Source organism: Oncorhynchus masou, chromosome 15 (assembly GCF_036934945.1).
Source record: "Oncorhynchus masou masou isolate Uvic2021 chromosome 15, UVic_Omas_1.1, whole genome shotgun sequence".
In the NCBI taxonomy this organism is placed as follows: Eukaryota; Metazoa; Chordata; class Actinopteri; order Salmoniformes; family Salmonidae; genus Oncorhynchus; species Oncorhynchus masou.
In genome coordinates, this window is record NC_088226.1 from 30,741,185 (window position 1) to 30,749,566 (window position 8,382).

At 48.5% G+C, this 8,382-nt stretch overlaps 1 long non-coding RNA gene across 1 annotated transcript; it reads right to left on the reverse strand.

The window, feature by feature from the left end:
* Positions 1-550: 550 nt before the first annotated feature.
* Positions 551-2,165, reverse strand: LOC135556143 (uncharacterized). The gene is made up of 2 exons (XR_010457952.1): positions 990-2,165; positions 551-878 (listed from the first exon to the last, which is right to left on the reverse strand). It is a non-coding gene; the product is annotated as an uncharacterized LOC135556143 (long non-coding RNA).
* Positions 2,166-8,382: the final 6,217 nt, after the last annotated feature.

Below are 8,382 nucleotides of genomic sequence, written 5' to 3' on the forward strand. Positions count from 1 at the left end.
AGGCTACGCCTGAAATAGACAGATTGGGTGAATATCGGTATCCAAAAGAACAAGCGTCTTAATCAACCAGTTCTGTATTTGATGCAGGTCTGGTATTTTGACCATGCTAGTGAATGTGTTGATGGTGTGAAGGAATTTGGCCAGTGGGTTTAAAGTTGAACCCTGTTTGTGACTGACTCTCTGGCTGGGTGAACAGCAGTGCAAGACTCCCAGCACCGCCACCGCTCGCCCATTCGTGCCACTAACCTCTGGCCCACAACTCATTCTCTCTCTCGCTCTCTGTCTCATCCCTCTCTAAATTCAGTAATTATATCATTCTCTATTTCCATCCTGCTCTCATTCCCTCCTTTCTTATATCTGTCTTTCTCTCCTTTCATGATCTTTCTCCTCACTCATTCTCTCCCTCTCTTTATTCATTGTCACTCTCTCAGCGCTGCGGTGCGTTTTGACCTTAGTTGAATGACGGCCCAGCATAAAATAAACAGGCCATAAACAGGCCTGCCTCAGAAAAACATCTGCTGGGTGTTACAACACAGAGGCGGATGCAAGATGCAAGCAACGATGGTTTTAATGAATGTAGTTCACAGCAGCAACATGACAGACAGACTGTACTCAGAAGGAATCCGACCCAGGAACTCGGGTGCATCTTCCGATCATAACGTGCTGAGAAAACCAGGGGAGTGTGTCCGGATGAGTAGGAAGGAGCACAGCAGATAATCCACACAAGAGAAGAGCACGGACACACGACACAACCTCAGAGAAGAAACAACGATCTGACAACAAGAAACACTGGTAACAGAACATATAAAGGGAAGATAAGTGGTTCCAGCTGGCGCAGACAATCAGGCCGAGATTGGGAAACCACGCCCACACAAACACTGGAGAGAGAGAGAGAGAGAGAGAGAGAGAGGGAGGCAGTGGATTCATGAACCGTGACAATACCCCCCCCCCCCCTAGGAACGCCTCTTGGCGTTCCCAGGCAAATTTACCTGTCGATTGAAATCATCGATAAGGGAGTGATCCAGAATGTCCCTAGCAGGTACCCAACTTCTCTCCTCCGGGCCGTAACCCTCCCAGTCCACCAGGTACTGGAATCCGCGTCCCCTCCTTCTAGAGTCCAAAATACGATTGACAGAAAAGGTGGTTTCCCCATCAACAAGTCGTGGCGGCGGGGGAACCGGGACCGGCGGGTTAATGCGTGCCTGAAACACAGGTTTTATTTTAGACACATGAAAGGTAGGATGAATTCTCCTATACGCCAGAGGAAGCTTGAGCCGGACCGCCACCGGACTAATGATCCTGGTGACTCTGAACGGGCCGATAAATTTGGGGGCAAGCTTGTTCGAAACGGATCGGAGTGGAATGTTCTTAGTAGAAAGCCACACTCTTTGGCCAACGACGTATACCGGAGGCTTCGACCGGTGGCGATCGGCCTTAGCCTTGGTGCGCGCCCCCACCCGGAGAAGAGTCTCACGGGCCCTGCTCCATGCGTGACGGCACCTCTGGATGAAAGCGTGAGCGGAGGGAACAGTGACCTCGGACTCCGTACTGGGAAAGATAGGTGGCTGGTAACCTAAACTACACTCAAACGGAGAGAGACCCGTGGCTGCCACTGGCAACGAATTGTGAGCGTACTCAACCATAGAGAGTTGTTGACTCCAGGAAGAGGGATTCTTAGAAACCAAACATCGCAACACTCTCTCCAAATCTTGGTTGGCCCTCTCCGTTTGACCGTTGCTCTGGGGATGAAACCCTGAAGACAGGCTGACACTCGCTCCCAGTAACCTACAAAACTCTTGCCAAAACTTGGACACAAATTGGGGCCCCGGTCAGAAACTACGTCCATCGGCAGGCCATGTAAGCGAAAGACGTGATCCACGACAGTTACCGCTGTCTCCTTGGCAGATGGTAATTTAGGCAAGGGAATAAAATGAGCCGCCTTCGAGAACCGGTCCACCACGGTCAAAACAACCGTCTTGCCCTGGGAGGGCGGGAGGCCGGTAACAAAATCTAGCGCGATGTGGGACCAGGGTCTCGAAGGGACCGACAGCGGTTGGAGTAACCCATCTGGGGGTCGATTAGAAGTCTTCCCAGTGGCACAAACCGAGCAGGCCAAGACAAAACTGTGAATGTCACGAGCCATCAGTGGCCACCAAAAGCGTTGCTTAACCAAAAGCTAGTGCGGCTGACTCCTGGATGACACGCTACGTTGGAGCAGTGCCCCCACCGAATAACATCGGACCGACACCCCTCCGGCACAAACAACCGATTAGGCGGGCAACCGGGCGGAGGCGTGACCCCCTCTAAGGCCGTTTTGACCCTCGATTCAACCTCCCATGTGAGTGTGGAGACCACTAGGGTCCCGGGTAGGATGCACTCGGGAGTGGATGGGCGTTCGGAATGGTCAAAAATGCGAGAAAGGGAATCGGGTTTGACATTCTTGGAACCCGGGCGATACGAGAGAGAGAAGTCAAAACGTCCGAAAAGAGTGCCCACCGCGCCTGCCTGGAGTTGAGTCGCTTGGCGGTTCTGATATACTCCAAATTCTTGTGATCGGTCCAAACTATAAAAGGTACCCCCGAACCCTCTAACCAATGGCGCCACTCCTCCAGTGCTAACTTCACTGCCAACAACTCTCTGTTGCCAATGTCGTAGTTGCGTTCCGCAGGTGATAACCGATGGGAAAGGAACGCGCAAGGGTGCATCTTGTTGTCAGAAGAGGAACGTTGGGAAAGTACCGCACCTACCCCCACCTCTGAAGCGTCCACCTCCACCACGAACTGACGCGAGGGATCGGGAGCTATGAGGATAGGAGCCGAAACAAAGCGGCTCTTGAGTTTGGCGAATGCAGCCTCGGCTGTATCGGACCACCTGAACGTCACTCTGGGAGAGGTTAAGGCGGTAAGAGGAGCGACTATCTGGCTAAAGTTGCGAACGAACGCCGGTAGAAATTGGCGAATCCCAGAAACCTCTGTAGGGCCTTACGGGAATCTGGGCTTGGCCAATCCACCACAGCCTTAACCTTGTCGGGATCCATGCGAATACCTTCAGTCGAGACGATGTATCCTAGGAATGGAACGGATTGTGCATGAAAAATGCATTTCTCCGCCTTGACAAAAAGTCCATTCTCCAACAACCTCTGAAGCACTCGTCTGACGTGTTGAGCATGTTCCTGGAGAGAAGAAGAAAAAATCAGTATGTCATCCAGGTAAACATATATGAACTGATCAATCATATCTCTCAGCACATCATTGACGAGTGCCTGGAAAACCGCTGGGGAGTTGGATAGCCCAAAAGGCATGACCAAATATTCGAAGTGCCCTCTGGGGGTGTTAAACGCGGTCTTCCATTCATCCCCCTCCCTTATGCGAACCAAATGATATGCATTACGTAAATCCAACTTAGTGAACACGGATGCTCCCTGTAACCTTTCAAAGGCGGAGGACATCAACGGTAAGGGATAGGTATTCTTCACTGTGATGTTATTCAACCCACGGTAATCAATGCAAGGACGCAGAGATCCGTCCTTCTTCCCCACAAAGAAGAACCCCGCCCCGCTGGAGAAGAGGAAGGACGAATGAATTTAGATGCCAGAGAACCAGAGATGTATCTCTCCATAGCCTCCCTCTCAGGAACAGAAAGTGAATATAACTTGCCTTTAGGCGGAGACTCACCTGGCAATAATTCTATTGCACAGTCATAGGGACGATGCGGAGGAAGGAAGCAGCACGGGACTTACTGAACACCTCCTTCAGGTCGAGGTATTCGACGGGCACGTTAGACAAATCCACTGCCTCCTCTAGAAACACAGAATCAGACACAGACGAACAAGCAGACACTAAACAGGACTCAAGACACTTGTTACTCCACATGGATATAGAGTTATGACCCCAGTCAACTCTGGGGTTGTGTTGGGTGAGCCAAGGGTGGCCGAGAACTAATGGTGCAAGGGGTGAGTCCATGAGTAGGAATGATAGTGTCTCAGTGTGATTGCCAGAAGTGATGAGTGTGATAGGTTCAGTGGTGTGAGAAATGTTGGGGAGTTCTTGACCATTGAGAGCGTTGACGGATATCTTGTGCGTGAGTGAGGTGATAGGGATCTGGAGTTTGTGAGCGAGCTTGAAGTCCATGAAATTACCCTCTGCTCCTGAGTCCAGTAAGGCTTGGGTGTCGTGCGTGTGGGTGGCCCATCTTAGTCTTACCGGGAGGAGAGTAGATGATGAGGTCTTCTCTGTGGTGACACCACCCGATAGTAGCCTCATGTTTACTACCGGGCCTGATCTTTTACCGGGCAGGAGTGGATAAAGTGGCCCGCTCTACCACAGTAGAGACAGAGTCCTTGGGATCTCCGCCTCTCCCTCTCTTCCCGGGAGAGGCGAGCTCTCCCCAGCTGCATGGGTTCGTGAGCGGAAGCTGAACTGGCCGTGTTCCCGACGCTGGCATGCCAGCCCTCCGTGTCGTTATACGGTCTGTTAGGGCATGCTCGGCGGCCAATACGACTCAGACGAGCGTCGACCCTCAGGGCTAGTTCCACTAGTCCATTTAAACTCCTGGGAAGGTCCAGAACATAAATCTCCTTCTGGATCCGGTCCTCCAGCCCATGCAGGAACATGTCCCACTGCGCCTCCTCGTTCCACTGACACTCAGCGGCCAGAGTGCGGAATTGGATGGAGTATTCCGATACTGAATGGTCTCCTTGGCGAAGGTCAGCGAGTAGTCTGGCCGTCTCCCTACCCGCCACGGCCCGATCGAAGACCCTTCTCATCTCCTCGGAGAGTGTCTGGAAAGAGGTGCAGCATGGGTCCTGGTTCGCCCACACCGCCGTTCCCCAGAGAGACGCTTTGCCTGATAGCAGTGTGAGTACGAATGCTACCTTAGACTGTTCACGGTTGAAGGTCCGTGGCTGCAACGAGAAATGCATGGAACATCTCGTAAGAAAGGCTCTGCAATAGTCAGGATCACCTGAATAACCCTCTGGTGTCGGTAGCCGTGGCTCTAGCTGGGAATCCGGCTCTGGCGGGCGGGTTGAACTGCCGGTGTAGGTGGCGCAGCGGAACCCCTCAGATGTTGCAATTGTTGGGTCAGCTGGGATACCTGCGTCGAAAGGGCTTGTACTGCCCGACCTGTGCTGGAGATGTTCTCCTCTTGTTGATCCATTCTCGTGATACTGCGGGAGAGGAATTCGGTCAGACTCGTTGAACTCGCTGCATCCATGGTCTGGTCAGATCGTTCTGTTACAACACAGAGGCGGATGCAAGATGCAAGCAACGATGGTTTTAATGAATGTAGTTCACAGCAGCAACATGACAGACAGACTGTACTCAGAAGGAATCCGACCCAGGAACTCGGGTGCATCTTCCGATCATAACGTGCTGAGAAAACCAGGGAGTGTGTCCGGATGAGTAGGAAGGAGCACAGCAGATAATCCACACAAGAGAAGAGCACGGACACACGACACAACCTCAGAGAAGAAACAACGATCTGACAACAAGAAACACTGGTAACAGAACATATAAAGGGAAGATAAGTGGTTCCAGCTGGCGCAGACAATCAGGCCGAGATTGGGAAACCACGCCCACACAAACACTGAGAGAGAGAGAGAGAGAGAGAGAGAGAGAGAGAGGGAGGCAGTGGATTCATGAACCGTGACACTGGGAGGCAAGACATAACACACAACGCTTTGTCTCCAATCTATATTCACCCCATTCTCTCCTCCCCAAGACCTGCTGTAGGTTGGTGGGAAACTACACATTTGGTGCATTTGTCATTTAAACAAGTGTCTCTCTGTAGGTTGTCAATAATGGAATGTTGGACGAGAGGGGTCGTGGGTATGTGTTTGGTCTTGTTCTTCTATCCTTGTGAGGACCTGAAATCCCCAAAAGTCCCCACAAGGATAGCAAAACAAGGAAATGTCCACGTCCCCACGAGGACAAAGGGTATTTTAAACTTAGGAGGTTTAGGGTTAGAACTAGGGTTAGGGGTTAGGCTTAGGGGTTAAAGGGATACTTCTGGATTGTTTACCTACTTTCCCAGAATCAGATGAACTTGTGGATACCATTTTTATGCCTCTGTGTCAAGTATGAAGGAAGTTAGAGGTAGTTTCGTGAGTCAATGCTAACTACAATGTAATAACATTATATTTTTGCTAAGGTGTTGTCTGGTCCGTTGCATTGCTCAGAACTAGGGGGGATAGATTTATATCTAGTCACACCAAACTCTCATGTCAGTAATACTGTAGTACTAAATACATAGTTAATTAGAAGTTGATCATTACTAGTATGTTTTCAATGATATTTTGTTCAAGAAATCACAAATCTAAGTGTTTTACATTTAACCATACAATTGTAGATTTATATCAATTTTTTGAACACATTAAACAGCATTGTAACAGAAGACAATGCTATATTTCAGCCCTGCCACAAAAGGACCAGCTGACATCATGTCAGTGATTCTCTTGTTAACACAGGTGCGAGTGTTGACGAGGCTGGAGATCACTCTGTCATGCTGATTGAGTTCGAATAACAGACTGGAAGCTTCGTCAACACTCGCACCTGTGTTAACGAGAGAATCACTGACATGATGTCAGCTGGTCCTTTTGTGGCAGGGCTGAAATGCAGTGCCACAAAAGTGTGTGGCTTGTATGCTGCTGCATAAATGATGTAATATGCAAGGGAGATACATATACTGTAGCTAAGAAAGTAATACTAAGTGTATGTTGTGTAGTAAGCTGTCAAGGGCTTCACCCTAATAATTTGGTCCCTTTTCCCCTCATAACGTAGCCTACTGTTCTGACCTGGTAGTGCACATGTAGCCTATAGCCTCTTCAAAAGTGCTGAACAAATAGTTATATTGACTACGTCCGTCTTAGCTTGCTTGCTCAATCGAAATTACAGATTGCCTCTTATCTGCTCATCGTTCCCTTATGCAATAGTTTGAACATCCCAATTGTCAGTAGAAACTACATTTATTTAAGCAAGTCAGCCATATCAGCTACGTTTTTAAGAAATGCAGTAAATGAGGCAGAATTAACTGTTTCACTGCCAGACAAGACTCCACTGATAGGCAGGTGTAGCAGTGGTAGATAGCCAGGTGTAGCAGTGGGAAGGATCCACTCCATGGTGCTGAAAAGAAAGCTCTGCTGTTGGGATGGCTTTATGGAGGCCCTAACAGTTTGTGGTCACCGTTTGTCACCGTTATAGTGCAAATAATTTATTGTTTAGTGTTCTGTTGTGTACGGGCTTTGCTGGCATGCATCTAACATTTTTTGGTGGAGTTTGCCCCACCAAGACTTATATACTAAAACCGCCACTGCAAAGAAAACATGTGCATATGTTGCGTTACGACAGCTTGATAAATGCCAATAATTTGTTGTGCATGCAAATCCTAGAATCTCCAAGTACTCCTGAATTTAGTGAAACATTTAAGCTCTGTTGATAAATGAGGTCTCTAGGGCTGTATTCATGACGCCATTTCTGCTGCAAAATGTTTCTTAAACAGAAGCAAACAGAACGAAACAGAGGGACCATCCAATAGTAACTCTTGTTTTAGTAGCAAAACGTTCCTACTAATGATTACACCCCAGCCATATGCAAAGACAGGTAGGCAGACACACAGGATCATAGTGATGTAACCTTGTCTGGATGTGTGTTTGTCTCCACAGCGTCTCCTGGTGTTCAGGAGGAGGTTGACAGCTCCTCAGTCCTCAGACTCATGGCTGCTGTTTCTCCATGACCAGACTTGGGAAGAGGAATGAACTGCTGTGAGCGTGTGTGTTTGTAAGTTTTCCATAAACAGCCGTTGAGGCGTGCGTGTGATGTGTGTGTGTTTTAGCCACCTGCTATATGTCTCCAGTGTGGTATGACCTGCTGTTTTCTGCCCTTGTACAGTGACAGTAACTCACTGTAGGCCTCACACTCCTAGCTGTCAATCAAACATGGAAAATGTGTCATCAGTTTACATAGCAGCACACAGTAACACACTAACACCCAAAGCACAGTCCATAGATGAAAAGGTATCAACATGGAATGAATGTAAATATATCACTAATGTAGGTTACAGTGCTACATTGTAATAGTACACTAAACGAAAATATAACAGCAGCAAGCAACAATTTCAAAGATTTTACTGAGTTACATTTCATATAAGGAAATCAGTCAATTGAAATATATTCAATAGGCCCTAATCTATGGATTTCACAACTGGGAATACAGATATGCATCTGTTGATCATAGATACCTTTAAAAAACAAAAGTAGGAGCGTGGATTCGAAAACCAGTCAGTATTTGGTGTGACCGTTTAACTTGTGCAGCGCGACACATTTCCTTCACATAAGAGTAGATCAGGCTGTTGATTGTGGCCTGTGGAATGTTGTCCTACTCCTCT